Source organism: Trachypithecus francoisi, unplaced genomic scaffold (genome assembly GCF_009764315.1).
Source record: "Trachypithecus francoisi isolate TF-2019V2 unplaced genomic scaffold, Tfra_2.0 Lachesis_group2, whole genome shotgun sequence".
Classification (NCBI taxonomy): Eukaryota; Metazoa; Chordata; class Mammalia; order Primates; family Cercopithecidae; genus Trachypithecus; species Trachypithecus francoisi.
Window position 1 is genome coordinate 136,799,480 of NW_022681465.1, and position 18,611 is coordinate 136,818,090.

Here is an 18,611-nt window from a genome sequence, read left to right on the forward strand (position 1 = left end):
CTTGTTTAAATGTGTTAAGTTCTCAGGAAGGGGGCAGGCGCAGTGGCTCATGCCTGTAATCCCAGCACTTTGGAAGGCCGAGCCAGGTGGATCATCTGAGGTCAGGAGTTTGAGACCAGCCTGGACAACATGGTAAAACCCTATCTCTAGTAAAAATACAGCAAATTAGCTGGACGTAGTGGTGTAATTCCCTGTAATTCCAATTACTTGGGAGGCTGAGGCAGGAGAATTGCTTGAACCCGGGAGGCGGAAGTTGCAGTGAGCTGAGATGGCGCTGCTGCCCTCTAGTCTGGGTGACAGAGTGAGACTCCGTCTCAGGAAAAAAAAAAAAAAGTTCTCAGGAAGTAAGTCATAGTTTCCAGGAGATCCTTGAAGGAGAATGTGCTTGGAGGGCTCGATGTACATTTACTTGGGACACACCCTATTTCGGCTTCTCTTCTCCACTTTTCCCCCTCGTCCTTGTCCCCCATTTTCTCTCTCCTGGGCTCTGGACCTCCTGAACGCGGAGGGCTACGCCTCCTTTTTCTCCCAGACTCACCAGGGCTGCCCTAGCTGACGTTTTCAGTGTACAGGCAACTGAGAGTCAGGAAAGGTGAGCTCTTCTACCTCGGGTCTTGCCATTCTGCATGTCCTGAGTCAGTCACTGGTTAACTCTGAACTTCAGGTTCCTCGGCAATTAGAGATTATAAACAAAGAGATCATCTATACAGCCTATTCCAGATCTGAGAGTCCAACAGCCAAGGTCTTTTCACTTCCTTTCTTCCCCCTCTCCTTCACTGCCCCTCCCTTCCCGTCTCCTTTCGTCTCCCAGCTTTCTTCTTAAAGAACTACCTACCCGACACCATCCGTTCCTGGTTAGCGCCTGCGCAGACAGGCGTGGAAAATGAGTTTTGACCCAGCTTGGCAGTCGTAGTCAGCCGGGAGCGCTGGCGTGGGGGATTGTGGGAAAAGATGGCGGCTGCTGCACAGTCCCGGGTTCTCCGGGTCCTGCCAATGTCACGTAAGTGTCACCCGGAACGGCGGCCCCTGATCGGGATTCCGAGACGGGGATCTAAGGTTTTGGGAGTGGCACCGTGCTGAAGCGGTCACGCCGACTTCCTAGGCACTCTGGTTTTTCTAGGTTTGGAGCTGCCTCTGTCGGGTTTCTCCTTTTGCTTTCCGCTTCCCCGGCTTACATACTCAATTATGCCCCTTGGGAGGGGACAAAAGATCTTAAGCAGCTGTAAGCGAAGAGGAGAATGCGGGGGACACGGTAGAGATCGAGAGAATCAGAATTCTGATATGGTTGTAAGGGTTTAGGGTTATGAGAAATATTTGTATGGGGCGGGGGGAGAAACGTGGAAGGGAGTGGAAAAAAGGCTAGTGGCGAGAGGTTTTCTTGGATTGACTTTATGACCTTGTGCAAACCCTTAATGGGTCTCAATTCGTATGAACACAATGGAAATGATAATATTACAGTACCAGGGAGTCTCTGATAAGATTAAATGAACTAATATTTATAAAAGCATCCTTTTACAGAAAAGCATCTCTACGGATGTAGAATGTGTTGGGCCTAGTGCGTTGGGGTCTGGGGGAGAGAGTTATGTTTGAGGAGAGAAGAATCAGGAGCTTGGTGGAAAGGAAAGTGAAGAAGAGTGAAGGCTATGTTAGAATTTGTTAGCATTATTTAGTTTCTCTTCTGATTGGATCTGCCCCACTCCTCTAATTAAAAACATACATTTGTCCTTCCACTCACTAAAAAGCAAGGAAATTAGAAATACGATTACACTTCATCGTTATTCTTTCACCCTCTACTCTTCCACAAACATATTCCAATCAAACCCCCAAAGTTGTATTTTTTTCTTAGTGTGTTTTAGTCGTTACAGAAAATCATTTGCTTTCAAAATTGGCTCATGTCAATTACTCGTAAAGCTTTATAAGAATTAGAAATGAGGACTGGTTGTAGAGCTATTGAGTCAGAATTTGTAAGATTAGCTCCTTGCTCCTTAAATTTTTAAAGCACCAGAGATAGGTTTGATATTCAGCCTAAGGCAAGAATTAGGAGTGTTTAGAAGATCTTTTGTTTTTGTTTTTGTTTTCCATCTCCGGTAGAACTCCTGCATACCACTGGAAGGTGGTGGTGCACATCACTTATAGTGAATGGTTTTGTAGTCACAATGTCTTTGCAAAGGCATTTGCTGGTTCTTGTTAAACAGTTACATTTGTATGACATAATGTAGATTGTGAATGATAATCACTATTTATGGAGTACCTGCTATCTGCAATCTCCAGTTCTAGGTATTTTTATTAATTTTCTCTTTTAACTTACTTTCCTCTGACTGACACCATAACTTGTGTTCTTAACCACTGTGTGTTATTATCTGGTAAATTAAATTTTTGAGTAAATTCTGGAGAGGCAAGTGTAGTATGTAACATAATCCACACACTATAGGACAGAACTGTGTAAGACAACTGTATATAGTTAAGTGTGGCAAGACTATTAAGTATCACAGGAAATCATAAAAGGGAAAGATTAGTATCATTTGAGGTACTGAGGGATGATTGGAAGACCAGTGGAGAATTGTAGTGCTCCCACTGTTCTCTTTAGGGCTGTTATGATCTGGAAAGTCCTCTGGCAAAGGACAAGTGGATGAGAATGGAGTCATGAGGTATTCAAGAGGCAGTAAAATGACTACCTGTATATCTGGGATAGTGGAGAAGGAGGTTGAATGTGTTAGATGGGATCAGACAATGGAGACCTTTGAAAGCCAAGCAGAGTTTAGACCAGTAGTCTCCAAAGGGAGTTGTGCAAGAGGACCTAATAAATTATGGAAATATAATATTTAGAACTCCTAAAAACCGTTTTCTATAGTAGTAATAGCCAATACTTCACGCCACTGCACTCCAGCCTGGTGACAGATTGAGACTCCGTCTCAAAAAAAAAGAAAAGATCCTATAATCTGAGCAGAAAAAATCATGGTCACCTCCAGAGCAGAGAACCTGTCTACTCAGAACCTTTGACTTTGGACCTGCAGATACCTGGGTGATGCCGGTTCCAGCAATTATCTGGCCCTTCTGTCACATTGTTGCGTCTTAGTGTGATGCATCTCTCTTTGGGATCTACATAGTCTTAGAAGCGTGCAACTATTCATGTGGGAGGATATAAACGTTTAGGATGAGAATATTGTGTACTCTTGAAATGTCAACTTCACTTAAAGGTTTTTAAATTGTTTTCATATTTGTATTAAAGCCAATATGATTAGATTATGGAGTGAATGTAAAATTTGTATGTACTCTTAAGATAGAATATAAGATGCCGAAGAAAGGCTGTTTCTTTGCTGTGGGCCATTATGGGCACTTCAGTGGGAAGGTTGGAGAATCATGGTGTGAAGTGACAATAAGGCCACATCTGTACTTGGTCACTGGGGGTCACCATGTTTTTGTTTTCTCAGGCTACAGGATCCCTCCTTGAGGAAACGACTCGGAAGTGGGCTCAGTACAAACAGGCGTGTCTGAGAGACTTACTCAAGGAACCTTCTGGTAAGCATGTGTATTAGTTATCCATGGCTGTGTAACAAATTGTCCCAAAGCTTAGTGGTTCAAAACAGGAACCAGTCACTTATTACCTCTCATAGTTTCTGTGGGTGAGGAATTCAGACAGGGCACACTGGGGATGGCTTGTTTCTGCTCTGTAATGTCTGGAGTTTAGCTGGAATACTCCCATGGCCTCTATACTTGACCAGGGCTTCCATACAGCATGATGGTGGGGTCTTAAGGGCCTGCCTAACCAAAGGCCAGATTGCCTTTCATGCCTTGGCCTTGAAAGTCGTACAAGATCACTTCAGCCATGTTCAACTGGTCAGACAGCTACAAAGCTCTACTCAGACTAAAGGACCAGAAACACAGACCCCATGCCCCATTGTAAGGAAACATATGAAACCAGATGTATGTGGATGTGACCATCTTTGATAAAAGCCATCTGCCATGGCACACTCATCACCTGATCACATGACATGATTAGCTGCCATATATTAGCCTGGGAATCTGTTAAAGGGGGTGGGGGGTGCCCCATCTGCCAGGGCGTTAACTAAATCTGAATAGTAACATTTCTCTTATCCAAGGCGACACTAAGTTCAGAACATTCTAGCAAATATGTAATAGTTGTCTGCAGACTGACTCTTTGGGTGCAGCGATGTGCACCATGCCCATCTCCAAAAGAAAAAAAGAAGAAAGTATCTTGTCCCATTGCCTCTGAGCCCACTAAGGACAATCCCCAGCTCTGGCTTCTTTCAGATCATTTAATTCAGAGGCCTTGAGATTGACAGGACACTGTGAACTTTCCCTTTCTTTCTTCACCCAAAGGCAGTCCCAGGCTTCAAGCCCTTGTCAGCTCCCTCTGAAGACCTCATGGGTCCAGGCAGGTTGTAGTCAAGCCTTGAGGTCAGCTGCAGGAACCACCTATCATTTTGGAGAACACTGCTTTCTGAGGTCAAGGTAAGGCAGGTCTTCATCCAGAGCCATGCCATGCACGGCTCAGGTGAGCACTGCCTTACCAGGTGCTGACACCTGGCAGCCAGGTCGACACAGTGTCCCAGGCAAGCTCGTAACACCATGGTGTTTCTAGGGTTTCAATGCCAGGAACCTGGCCTTTTTTTCTTTTTTTTTTTTTTGAGATGGAGTATCGCTCTGTCACCCGGCTGGAGTGCGGTGGCGTGATCTCAGCTCACTGCAACCTCCGACTCCCTGGTTCAAGCGATTCTCCTGCCTCAGCCTCCCGAGTAGCTGGGATTACAGGCACATGCCACCACGCCCAGCTAATTTTTGTATTTTTAGTAGAGATGGTGTTTCACCATGTTGGCCAGGATGGTCTTGATCCCCTGACCTCGTGATCTGGAAACCTGGCCATTTTAGCCTAATAGGGAGCAGATGGTGGGGAATGGTGCTCTGCTTCCGGGATGTCAGGAGCTTGCAATATTGGAAGTTTGGGACCTAGTCTGAAATACTTCCATTTGATTCCGGGAGGCCCATAATGCAGAGTTTTAAGATTGTTGCTTCCCCTTGCCAAACACCAGGGTAAATCATCCCCTGAGATGGTCCAAATATCTAATAATGATCATTGAATTAGTGCTCAAATGGAGAGCTATGACTGTATAGTACTTGTATTGGATATGTGTGACCAAGGACCTTGAGTGTGTAGATCCCCTTATTCTGCTGGTCTTTTTGCACATTCACAGAGTAAATGTATCCTGGGATCTAACTGGTGAAGGTTTGATGATTATTTAGCTGATTGTGGAACATAAGGGACCGGCTGAGCCTCCAAGTGTCCTCCTGTCCCCAAGTTTCTGTGAAAGCTTAGTTCATGTCAAATAAAGTAAAATCGGCATGATGTGTACATTGACATCATTGACCAGAGGTCAAGTTGGGCAGACAAATGCACATTGTTTGGGGCTGCATTCAGCATTCCTGTGGTCCCCAAATCGTTCCCCATCCTTGACTCATCTAGAGAGTGGGCCACCCATGCTGGTTGCTGCACAGGTTACAATAGCTTCCAGTGCCAGGAAGGTGGGCTCCCATGGTGCCTCTGCCTCCATCAGTGGCATCCCTGGGCTGAAACACCGATGGTCATCAGACCCTTCTTCTCTCTATAGGCATATTTTGTAACGGGACGTTTGATCAGTACATATGTTGGCCTCATTCTTCTCCTGGAAATGTCTCTGTACCCTGCCCTTCATACTTACCTTGGTGGAGTGAAGGTAATAAGTCTTATTTTTATCAATTTTCCCCAACCAAGTGCTTTTCTCAAGTCCTCTTTCCCCACAAACAGTCCCTGTCTAAGCTCTCAGGAATACATCTTCCTTCTCCTCTTCTGTAATTCTTCTATTCCTGGATGTTCCATTTATTTTTATGTATGTATGTATGTATGTATTTATTTTTGTGGTTACACAGTAGGCGTATATATTTGTGGGGTACATGAGATGTTTTCTTACAGGCATGCAATGTGAATAGGCATGGAGAATGGGGTATCCATCTCCTCAAGCATTTATCTTTTCAGTTACAGACAATCCAATTACACTCCTTAAGTTATTTAAAAATGTACAATTAAGTTATTATTATTATTATTATTATCATTTATTTTTTGAGATGGAGTCTCGCTCTGTTGCCCAGGCTGGAGTGCAGTGGCACAATCTCAGCTCACTGCAACCTTCGCCTCCCAGGTTCAAGCAATTCTCGTGCCTCACCCTCCCGAGTAGCTGGGACTACAGGCACCTGCACTCAGCTAATTTTTTTGTATTTTTAGTAGAGACAGAATTTCACCGTGTTAGCCAGGTTTGTCTCAATATCCTGACCTCAGGTGATCCGCCTGCCTCGGCCTCCCAAATTGCTGGGATTATAGGCATGAGCACTGTGCCTGGCCAATTAAGTTATTATTGGCGATCGTAACCAGTTGTACTATCAAATAGTAGGTCTTATTCATTCTTTCTATTTTTTGCACCCATTATCCCTCCCAGCCACCTACTACCCTTCCCAGCCTCTGGCAACCATCCTTCTACTCTCTATGTCCATGGGTTCCATTGTTTTGATTTTTAGATCTTACAAATAAGTAGCTCTCCTACTTCAAAGCTTCTAGAGTACAGATCCAGCAGCCACTAAATTTAGCTGCAGTGGGGATAAGAATGGCCACTGTCATGGAGAGGAGAAACAGGTGAGGCAGAAAGATTGGGATGCTAACCTCCACACAATTTTTAACTTGTTAGATGGGGAGGAAGGATTTTCAAAATACCTTTTGCATTCACATCGAAAGGAGGTGCCAATGGGTTAGTGCTTTTAACTCCCATGGGACTTGGATGGAGAATTTAACCACTTAGCTTGCTCTGATCTTGTTTCAAGGAAATAAACATAACTTAGATACCCTGGATAATATCCCATCCCTACCGGCCCCAGAAGCCTGACCTCTTCGTTATTTTATTCTGCAAGAGGAGGGAGGTGATTACTGGTTAGATTCCCGTTGCCTTTGACCACAGAACACCGGCAAATATAAGGACAACTAAAACTGTTCTCAGGAAACATAAGTGGTTACAAAGCTCCAGGCAAAACAAGGTGAGAACCAGCTTCTGAGAGGGTGAGATGATAGCCTTTCATATTTAATTTCAGCCCGATTAATCATCCCATTGTGCAACTTTGATGTCAATGTTTTGAGCCTCTGGAGCAGACAGAGAGAGTGTTTAGAAGGAAGATACATTTCTGGGTGGGAGAGTTAGTGACCTATTTTATGGAAGTGTTCTCTGATGAAATCTAGTTGGAATCAGCCCAAGAAGCATGAGAATGTGAGATTTTAGGGAGGGTGGAAGAGACAACTCGCTGGATCGGAGGGCTCTGAATGACTCAGGCTCAGTCCCCCTGGGAACAGCTGAGTGAGGGGAAAGAGCACTGGGTGTGGAGTCAGGAGCCCTGAGGTCAGACCCAGTCCCTCTATTTTACACTTTGGAGACTTTGGGCAAATTCCCACAGCCCTCTGAGCTTCCGCTTCCTCATCTAGGAAAGGAAGGAGACTTGCTAATTCTGAAGGTCACTCTGAGGAGGAAATGAGAAGGCACTCACAGGGTGCGCCGCAGAGCTGCCGCTCGGTCCGTGGGAGCTGAAGCTGAGTCCAGGGAGGAGCCCCTTGGATTCCTTCAAGTCTTTTTTTTTTTTTGAGACGGAGTCTTGCTCTGTCGCCCAGGCTGGAGTATAGTGGCCCTATCTCGGCTCACTGCAAGCTCTGCCTCCCGGGTTTATGCCATTCTCCTGCATCAGCCTCCCGGGTTTATGCCATTCTCCTGCATCAGCCTCCCGAGTAGCTGGGACTACAGACGCCCGCCACCTCGCCCAGCTAGTTTTTTGTATTTTTTTTAGTAGAGACGGGGTTTCACCGGGTTAGCCAGGATGGTCTCGATCTCCTGACCTTGTGATCCGCCCGTCTCGGCCTCCCAAAGTGCTGGGATTACAGGCTTGAGCCACCGCGCCCAGCCTCCTTCAAGTCTTGAGGCCCCAAACACCCAGACTCTTCAGTAGCATGTGGAGCCGATCCCCACTTCTCTGCTCACTGTCTACCTGTCCCTCTCTGCTCACTGTCTACCTGTCCCTTTCCAAGAGCTAAAAACACAGATCCATTCCACTGTAAGAGAAAATGAAGTGTTCAAAAAGCCACATTTACAAAGAAGTTAAATTAAAGGCTCTTTAAAAAAAAAATAGCTTGTGGGCTTCTGGAATGTGAAGGCAGTGTGATTTGCAAAAGGTGGGAAGTTACTCTTCCACCTGCCATTCCGTGCATTAAATCTTTAGAATCCAAATGGATCCCTGCAGCAAAAAGAGAATGTGGAGACCATGGAAGGGCACAGAGAAGCACATGTGCAAATGCACAGAGTGGAGGAGAGAGTCCTTGTGAGATGGGAGAGAGAAATGAGCATGGTCATATCAGAAGAGGGAGCGCCTCGCCTGTAGTCCCAGCTACTCCGGAGGCTGAGGCAGGAGAATGGCGTGAACCCGGGAGGCGGAGCTTGCAGTGAGACGAGATTGCGCCACTGAGTGCCTGATGACAAACAGAGGCTGTAACTGACGACTGAGGCTGGGGGCTAATGACGAAGGAAACTGGGTGTTAGTCACTAGGGTTTCAAACTCTTCTGTAGAGGAGGATTATGTGGAGCCCCAGAAGGTGTTAAGGCATAAAAATGGAGCTCAAGTTGTAGTCTGGGAGAATGACGTTGAGAGCATGTAGCTATTGGACCGAGAAATGGAGGAACCAGGGAGGAGAGTGGGGAGACTACTATAGTGTCCCAGAAAACGTCATGCTAAGGGTCTGGATTCGGGCAAGGGCAAGAGGGCGGAGAGAAGGAGAAAGATGAAAGAAAAGTGTTGGAGGTGGAATGCTCAAGACTTGTCATCAATTGGAGTAGAAACTGAGGGACAGAAAGGAGTAGAAAATGGAGGAGAGGAAAACAAACTCCTCTTCCTTCTCCTCCTCCTTCTCCCCATCTCTTCCCCATCTAAGGAATGGTCTCAGGGTCCACCTGGCCCCACCCAAGCCCACATCTCAACCAGTGGGTAGCCAGGTCCACTGGCTCCTCCTCTCCTCCATCCCTCACTGCTGTGGGCTCACCAGCACCCTCTGCTGCTTTTCCATGGCCTCCTCACGAGTCCCTGCCTCAGATCTGGCCCCCTCTAGGCACCTTTGGAAAACTTTCTAAAATATCATTCATATTCTGTCTCCCCGCCATCACGACCCCTACAAAAGGCATGCAAGACCTCCTGTTGCCTGGCCCTGCTGACCTCGTTAGCACTCTCCCCCACGTTCAGGGTTCTCTGCACTTCAGCCCAAGGAGCAACTCCCAGGCTCTGCACCTGGTCCAGCTCTTGCCACTCAGTACCTTGGCTCGCACACCTGCCCAGGAGGCCTCCTCACAGGCTCTGGCCATGCTCCTCTGCCTATAAAGCCCCTTGCAATTCTCAGCTCAGTCCTTTCCTCCTTCTAGAAGGTTTTTCAGACCTCACGCCTCAACTACAGATCTCTCCTCTCTGTGGCCTCTTTTTTTTTTTTTGAGACGGAGTCTTGCTCTGTTGCCCAGGCTGAGTGCACCAATCTTGACTCACTGCAACCTCTGCCTCCTGGGTTCAAACAGTTCTCCTGCCTCAGCCTCCCGAGTAGCTGGGATTAACGGTGCGCACCACTGTACCCAGCTAATCTGTGTATTTTTAATAGAGACAGGGTTTCACTATGTTGGCCAGGCTGGTCTCAAACTCCTGACCTCGTGATCCTCCCGCCTTGGCCTCCCAAAGTGCTGGGAATACAGGCGTGAGCCACCACGCCCGGCCTCTGAGGTCTTTTCTATACCTGTGCAGTCTTCTGTCTTAGCATTTATAATCGTTGACAGCGATTTTTCTTTGCACTCCCCCAGCCAGAGCTGAGCCCTCTTCATATATTTGCGTTCCCAGCACAAAGCATTATGGCTAGCACAGACAATGCAAGTGTCAAGAGACATTCTTGCCATTCACTCATTCAACTAATATGTATCAAGCACCTGTTGTGTGCCATGCATTATTTTTAAGTGTTTGGGATATATTAGTGACAAAAACCAAGTAAGATCTCCTCATGGGGCTCACATTCTCGCAGGAGAGACAGACAGTTATCAATAAGCATCATAAATAAGTGCAGATGATGTTTGAATGTGATCTGTGTTAAGATGGGGAAGGGATAGGAAGGTTGGAGTGGGGTGATGTGTCGCAGCTGTAAACTGGATAGTTAAGGAAGTCGTCGACGGCAAGGTGACGTTTTGGTGAAGATGTAAAGAAGGTAAAGGTTTTAGAGGAAGGGTGTTCAGGCTGGAAGGAGACAGCAGGTCAATGGCTCTAGGCGGGGACCATGGCTGGCCTGTTACATGAAGAGAAGAAGGCAGACGTGGCTGTGGTGAAGAGGGGAGAGAAGCAACAGGTTATGGCAGAGAATTACCGGCCAGGTCTTAGGGGGCTTTGTGAAGGGCCGGAAGAGTTTTTCTCAGAAAGCCCTTGGAAGATCTGGAGAGAAGTGTGACATGATGTGGCTGAATTTTTTTTTTTTTCTTTTTCTTTTTTTTTTTTTTTTTGAGACAGAGTCCCCCTCTGTCACCTGGGCTGGAGTGCAGCGGCGTGATCTCAGCTCACTGTAACCTCTGCCTCCCGAGTTCAAGTGATTCTCCTGCCTCAGCCTCCCGTGTAGCTGGGATTACAGGCATGTGCCACCACACCCAGCTAATTTTTTTTTTTTTTGTATTTTTAGTAGAGACGGAGTTTCACCACGCTGGGCAGGCTGGTCTCGAACTCCTGACCTCAGGTGATCCACCCGCCTTGGCCTCCCAAATTGCTAGGGTTAGAGGTATGAGCCACCACAGCTGGCCTATGTGGCTGGTATTTTATTAAACTTGCTCTGACTGCTGGGTTGCCTGCAGATGTGAGGGGCAGGACTGTCAGAGGAGTCCCATCTCCCAGTGAGAGATGATAGTTCCACAGGATGGGAGCAGGAGTGAAAGTGGCAGTCCGATTCCATGTACAGAAGAAGGCAGGGATGACAGATTAGCTAGAGGACCTGAGGAGGGCTATGAGAGACAGAAGGGGAAGGTGACTCTGAGGTTTAGGGCCAGGGGACTGGAAGGATGGGTTTGCTATCCACTGAGGTGGTAAAATAGGTGGGTGGAGCAGATTTTGAATAGAAGAAAAAGAGTTTGGTTTGGAGTGTGTTGTTTGAGATGTCAGTTAGACACCCTACCTGCCAAAGGTGTCAGGGGAGCAGGGAGTTGTACCCTGTGGCTGTCCATTCATTAAATTCAGCAAATAGTTACTGTTGGCCCATGATGTGCAGGGCCAGGACTAGGAAGGACCAACAGATTTTGACTTCTGGTTTGCAAGCCTAGCCTCTGATCCTCCAGGTGGGAGGACCTTCTGGGAGAGTTTTCTGGGACAGATGTGACTGAGTCACAATGGCAGTCTGTCTGGGCACAGGGATTTTTCTCATCGTTTTCACACACCCTTTCATTTCTTCCCAAATCCTTCCCAAATCATGGAGAGTTGGTAGCAATTATTATCCCCAGTTCCTGATGAAAATGCAGGAAGGCAGCCGGGCGCGGTGGCTCAAGCCTGTAATCCCAGCACTTTGGGAGGCTGAGGCAGGCAGATCACGAGGTCAGGAGATCGAGACCATCCTGGCTAACACGGTGAAACCCCATCTCTACTAAAATTGCAAAAAATTAGCCGGGTGTGATGGCGGGCGCCTGTAGTCCCAGCTACTCGGGAGGCTGAGGCAGGAGAATGGCGTGAACCCGGGAGGCGGAGCTTGCAGTGAGCTGAGATGGCACCACTGCACTCCAGCCCGGGTGACAGAGGGAGACTCCGTCTCAAAAAAAAAAAGAAAACGCAGGAAGGCTTAGAGGTGTAGGAGAGGTAGGCCCAGGACACACTCATGCATGGATGGTGCATCCGGTGTCAGTCCCAGTCTGTCAGCCACGTGCCCACCACTTTCTCTTCTTCATAGCATGAGCCTCAGGAAGAGATACCCCACCTAGCAAGCATCGGGAGCCCAGACTGGTGTCTCCCAGCTGGGCTGAACCTTGGAGGGCTTATAACATCTCTGAGTCACCGGAGGCTGTTCGAACTCCAGAGACTTTGGGTAAACACAGCAGACATTAGCAGACCATGGTGTGTTACAAAATTGAGAAGCTTCCATGTTTTTCCTTCCATCCCAAATAAACATTGAGGATGTTAATGAGCCCCCAAAAGGGGAAGTGAAAATCCCTTGTCCCTGGGATTTTCCACAGCTCTGTGGCATGCTCAGGGGAACGGGCTGTGCGTTCTGACCTTTCCTCCAGAGCTTTGTTTACTTTCAGAGAGCTCAGGAAGGGCCTACAGACACTGTTTGGCTCAGGGGACTTGGCAGACGATAGAGAACGCCACGGATATTTGGCAGGATGACTCCGAATGCTCCGAGAACCACAGCTTCAAGCAAAACGTGAGTTTGCTCAGCTCAGTGAGGAGGCGTCCAGGGTCCAAATCACCCTCCTCCGGGACACTCCAGTGGCCTGCTGGCTCCAGGGGTCACACAAAGAGGCTTCTCCCAGCGCCTCTCCCCCGGGAAGCTAAGGAAGGTCCTGCAAAGCAGCAACCCTCATGGCGGCCATGGAATTTCTTCCACTAACTAGGCTGACTTGCAAAATCCTAAGAGAAGTCAGTCTTCCAGGGTTGATCCTGGCATTTGCATTTGCTGTTCCCCATCCTGGAGCACCTGTCCAAGCTCCACTGTGGCCGGTTCCTTCTCACCATCCAGGGTTCAGTCCAAATGTCTCCTTCAAAGAGAAATCTTCCAGGATCACCTAATCCAGAGGGTGCCCTGTGTGGTTACTTTCCTACCACATCCCCCCAACCCACCACCCACAACTTTGACCCCTTTATGGCGCCTGCCCCTCCCTGAAATTCTCACATGTTGCCTATTTGTTATCTAGCCCTCTCGCCCCAATGTAGATCCACTGGTGACAGAGGACTTGGTGCCTCGAGGGGGTGGCATGGCACAGGGTCTAGGGTCAGACAGCCCTATTTCCATTTCAAATAGTAAGAATGTTAATGAGCCTCCAAAAGGGGAAACGAAATGTCCCTTATCCCTGGGATTTTCCACAGCTCTGTGGCATGCTCAGGGGAACCATCTGTGTATTCATATCCAGACTCTGCTCTTTCTGGCTGTGAACCTGGTGCAAATTACCTCATCAGCTTGGGCCTCTGCTTCCTCATTCATGCCACAGGGGTCATATTTGCTGCATGTGACACTGTGAGGATTTAGTCATCAGACATCAGTTTCTTAGGAGAAAACCTGATACACGGTCAGCACGGTCTATGCAGGCATTCCTGCCCTATCCCCAGGGTCTACCATGGTGACTGGTCCGCAAGTCCCCATGGCTTCCCAGGAAAGGTTCTTTGGATGAACAAAAATCCATGCTTCAGACTTCTCTCCACGTATGTTCTTTCCAGGATCCTTCCACACCGTGCTTTCTCGCTGGGCTCTTGCTCTTCTCCCTGAGGACCTCCCGTTTGTCCAACATCTGCTCACTTTCCTTCAAAGCGTAGTGCAAGAGGCTGCACAAAGCAGAGGAACAGGTGTTTGGGGATCAGACAGATATCTACGGCCACACCTTGGTTTCTTTCGTTCAGATGGCCAGGCCACACACAGTAATGAAACATCTATGATGGGTTAGGTTTTTGCACCAGGCACTGGGAATAAACAGGGGACAGCACGCGGAGACTGCCTCCAGGGAGCTCAGAGCCTCGTGAGGTATAGGGACAGTGTGATCGTTGCTGGGAGGGAAGTGCCAGATGCCCAGGGTCAGGGAGGAGGGGGAAACTCATGTAGACGAGGGGCCAGGAAGAGTGGCCCTAGCTCTGCAGGGCGGGAAGGAGATGGCCATAGGAAGAGAGAGAGCAAGAGGGAGAAACACTCCTAGAGTCAAAGAACGCACAGGGCTCTGGGGCCACTTTGAGTGCTGCTGGGCAGGTGAGGTAGGGCCTGAGGAGGACACAGGTGAAGGTGGAAGCCTCAGGGGAGGTAGGTGATGAAGGCCTCCTGTGCCCGGTGAAGGACTTAGGACTTTGCATGTTGAAGGAGGGGAGGGACATTACTAACTCATGTGTTGACAGGTTTACTCTGGCAGATTGGAGAGGGGTGAGCCTGTCAACACACGGGTTAGTTATGGAGACTGGAGACTGGGGCCATGCTGGAGGCAGAAGGCAGGGAGAACAGGCAGGAACTGTGGCAGCAACTCAGGCCAGATAGGAAGAGAGCGCCCATGGGGTGGAAGAAGGGGGAGGGTGGACTCATAGGTTTGCCAAGGAGCAAGACGGTAGGACCTGGCTGGTGCTGGAGGCTGTGAGAGGGTAGAGTCAAGGACAACAAGATCGCAGGCTTCTGGCTTGGACCCTTGAGGAGACTTAAAAATGCCCCTCCCTGAGAAGAAGGATACAGGGAGAGGCCTTGCCCTTTGGGTTCTCAATATTTTGCTCCATAATTCTTTTTTTTTTTTTTCCTGAGACAGAGTCTTGCTCTGTCATCCAGGCTGGAGTGTAGTGGCATGATCTCAGCTCACTGCAACCTCTGCCTCCCAGGTTCAAGCAATTCTCCTGCCTCAGCCTCCTGAGTAGCTTGGACTACAGGTACATGCCACCACACCTGGCTAATTTTTGTATCTTTAGTAGATATGGGATTTCACCATGTTGTCCAGGCTGGTCTCAGACTCCTGACCTCAGGCCTGACCTGCCTTGGCCTCCCAAAGTATTGGGATTACAGGTGTGAGCCACTGTGCCTGCTCTTTGCTACCTAATTCTGTGCCCTAATTTGAACCTGCAAAACACCCCCACTCTCCGCCACCCCCCAAATTGTGTGTTTTTTTTTTTCCTGAGATAGAATCTGCCTCTGTTCCCCAGGATGGAGTGCAGTGACGCGATCATGGCCCACTATAGCCTCTACTTTCCAGGCTCAAGTGATCCTCCCACCTCAGCCTCCTGAGTAGCTGGGACTACAGGTGCACACCACCACATCTGTTATTTTTTGTAGAGACAGGGTTTCACCATATTGCCCAGGCTGAATTGTGGCTTTATTTCATGATTTAGTTGGAATTCTTTAGTTTTCTAAAGTCATTTAAATATTCTCCCATTAAACGTTAAAGATATTGTATACAATAGTTTAAAGTTTGGGGACGGGGAAGGCAAGGAGTTCAGTTTTAGAAACACTATCCATGTCACTCGTGCCACCTAGCCTCTCTGCGGGCATCTGTAAGATGGGGTTGAAAATATCCACTTTGCAGGCCTAATTGTGATGTTTCAGAGGGTAAAGAATGTGGAGTGATTCATCCACCTCCTGGCACACAGTAGGCCTTTGATAGTTGTGATTATTGCATTTCTTTTCTTTTCAGAGTATCTTCCCTGGACCCTACAAACACTTCTCTCCCTCCCTGGCCTCTCTGGTTCAGTCCTAGGGCTGTGATCATAGTTTGCTTGACACTGTGAGTTTTTTTGGTGTCTGTGATGGTAGCTTTTCTGCATTGGCTACTTGGTTGGATTGATGTGTGTGTGTTTGTGTGTGTGTTTGTGTGTGTGTTTGTGTGTGTGTGTGTGTGTGTGTGTAATATTTCATTTGACTTTCAAAACCCAAAAACCTAACTTTTTGTTAAGTTATTAAGGTCAACTCTATTTTATATAGTTTATTATTCTATTTATACATCTAGTAAGTAAAGCTACTTTCGTAGAGGTCCCCGATTAATTTTTGTTGACACAAACTAGTTATTTACATATCCTTTTACATTTTAAGCTGCGTTATTACATTTGATATGCTTTAGACATTTAAACTATGTTAAATAATTGTCATAACAAGAAAATCTTTCTTGTTTTTAAATAATTCTAGTTCACCGCATACATCAAATTTATATGATGAGTCTTAAATTTTCCTAAATATGTCAATACTGTTTTCATCACGGTTTCAACTTAAAGTTGAAAATCAGGCACTCTTCGATGTATTTCATATTGGAATCTTAATACTAACCTATTAGATCCTCTAATATGTCGTATTTTCTAAATAATACCAATTTCATATAGATTGTGCAAGTCATTTAAAAAACCGCTATATGAGGGATAGACTGAGGAGTAGATATGTGATGATACCACATAAAGTTTAATGTTTGTTAGAGGCTGGGTGCAGTGGCTCAGGCCTGTATTCCCAGCACTTTGGGAAGCCGAGGTGGGAGGATTGCTGGAGCCCAGGAGTTTGAGGCCAGCCTGGGCAACATGGCAAAATCCCATCTCTCTAAAAAAAAAAAAAATACAAAAATGAGCTGGGCATGGTGGTGTGCACCTGTAGTTCCAGCTACTTGGGAGGCTGAGGTGGGAGGATCACTTAAACCCCAGGAAGTTGAGACTGTAAGGAGCTATGATTGTGCCACTGCACTCCAGCCTGAGTGACAGAGCGAGACTCTGTCTCAAAAAACAAACAAACAAACAAAAATAGTTTAATGTTAGAATCTAACTGGTGGATATACAGATGTTCTTTATAAAGTTTCTTTAACTTTGGTGTATGTTTAAAATTTTCATAACAAATATTGAGGAAAAATAAGAAAAAAAATTCTATACGTGAATTTAACACAAAACATTCATAAATGTAGTGGTGTGATCAAACCTTGCCAAGATTGAGACACAAAACAAAAACTTTCACACTAAGGAGACAACCTGGCCCAAGAAAGGAGGGGTTTCCATCTCAGGAGACATGGTTGCCTATAGATCAAGATTTGTTTGTTCTGATTATCAATACCAGTGGTGCAGGTGTAATGTTAGCAACAGGCTCCCTGCTTCCACCCATGAAGAAAGAAAGGCTATGATTTGTTAACACTTGCCAATTTCAGTGGCATTAATGACCCCCCCATGGTCAATTTCAAGCTACCAGTGTGACCACAGAGTATGCACCATAGCGCAGCGTTAGACATGTTTCTCCTCATGCAGATACAACAGCAAAAATAACCCCAGTAGCACTGAACATGGACGTGTAGATATGTAATTAGGAAGTGATGAATTTTGAGTATTTATTGCTTTTATTCTGAATATAATTTATTCATTGCAAATTTACATCATTTAATTTTTTTTTTTTTTTTTTTTTTTTTTTTTTGAGATGGAGTTTCACTCTTGTTGCCCAGGCTGGAATGCAGTGGCACAATCTCGGCTCACTGCAACCTCCGCCTTCTGGTTTCAAGTGATTATCCTGCCTCCGCCTCCCGAGTAGCTGGGACTACAGGCACCCATCACCACACCCAGCTTATTTTTGTATTTTTAGTAGAGAAGGGGTTTCACCATGTTGGCCAGGCTGGTCTCGAACTCCTGACCTCGTGATCTGCCTGCCTCGGCCTCCCAAAGTGCTGGGATTACAGGTGTGAGCCACCACGCCCGGCCATCATTTAATTTTTAAGAATGCTCGTGTTTTACAACTGGTTCCCTGAAAATTTGCCAATCAGTTCTCGCAAGCCAGGATGACCATATCACTGGGTCTACCAGGGTGATTGTATTCACTCTTGCCAACAAGTTGAGCCCCAGGTTCACGTCTGTTAGAGGAGGCTGATCGTATTCAGATTCAACACGTTTCATAACCTAGCTATTTGCTGTAACGGGAGCCACCTGGCTGGGGCTCTGTTCCTTCAGAACCTCGTGGGTGTTGGCATGTCCTTGGCTCCCTTAAGTGTATCCTAATCTTCCATCAAGGCTCAGTGGCTCATAACTATAATCCCAGTGCTTTGGGAGGCTGAGATGGGAGGGTTACTTGAGGCCAGGAGTTTGAGACCAGCCTGTACAACACAGCAAGATTCCATGTCTAATCTTCCATCACACATGAAAAATCTTCAACTGGATCCTCCATGTCTTCAGGGAATTCTTTCTGACCCTCTTACTTTCCTACTGGATTTGAGTTAACAGAATTCTGTGATCCTTATACGGTTTTACTGTGTGAGAGGTCACACCTCTGAAAGGGATCAGAAGGACACCTGTAGTTGGATTGGATCCGGTTTATCTCAAGAATTTGTCTGACTTTTTTCACACCAAAGTTATGCTAGTGGCAGGCCTTGAATTAGGCAAATTGTGTATATATATTTTTTTCTCCTGGGCTGCAAACTGTTTGAGAACAATGACAAAGTCACAGTCATATTTGAATATCACCCCCAAACCTCTGACCTACTACTGGGGTGCACAGTGGCCTTTGCATACAGTAGGCACTTAATAAATACTACATGAATGGCTTCACAAATTCTGAGTCAGTTGGTCTGTGGTGGGGCCTAGCCATCAATACTAGTTCCAAAGTTCCCCAGATGATTCTAATATGCAGCCAAGCTTGAGAACCACGAGTGTGCGGACACAGTGGCACCATCCCCAAGTCAGCAAATGGGGAGCACTAAGCAAGATTTGAAAACTGTACTTTTTTCAAAGACAGGAAGGAAAGATTCTCTCTTTGGAAAAGTGAGGACAAGGGCATTGCCTCCTCCCCTCTGCAAATGGCCACATTTCCAAGAATTCAAATACTTAACAAACAAAACAACTTCTGGCCATGTTTACCTGTGTTT

General features: G+C 46.8%; 1 long non-coding RNA gene across 3 annotated transcripts in view; it reads left to right on the forward strand.

The window, feature by feature from the left end:
* Nucleotides 1-895: 895 nt before the first annotated feature.
* Nucleotides 896-18,611, forward strand: part of LOC117065571 — a 103,257-nt gene continuing 85,541 nt past the window's right edge. For all 3 annotated transcript variants that reach the window (XR_004429973.1, XR_004429974.1, XR_004429972.1), the window contains exons 1-4: nt 896-1,000; nt 3,432-3,519; nt 5,628-5,732; nt 12,369-12,490. This is a non-coding gene — a long non-coding RNA (uncharacterized LOC117065571). The remainder of the gene's footprint in view (nt 1,001-3,431; nt 3,520-5,627; nt 5,733-12,368; nt 12,491-18,611) is intronic.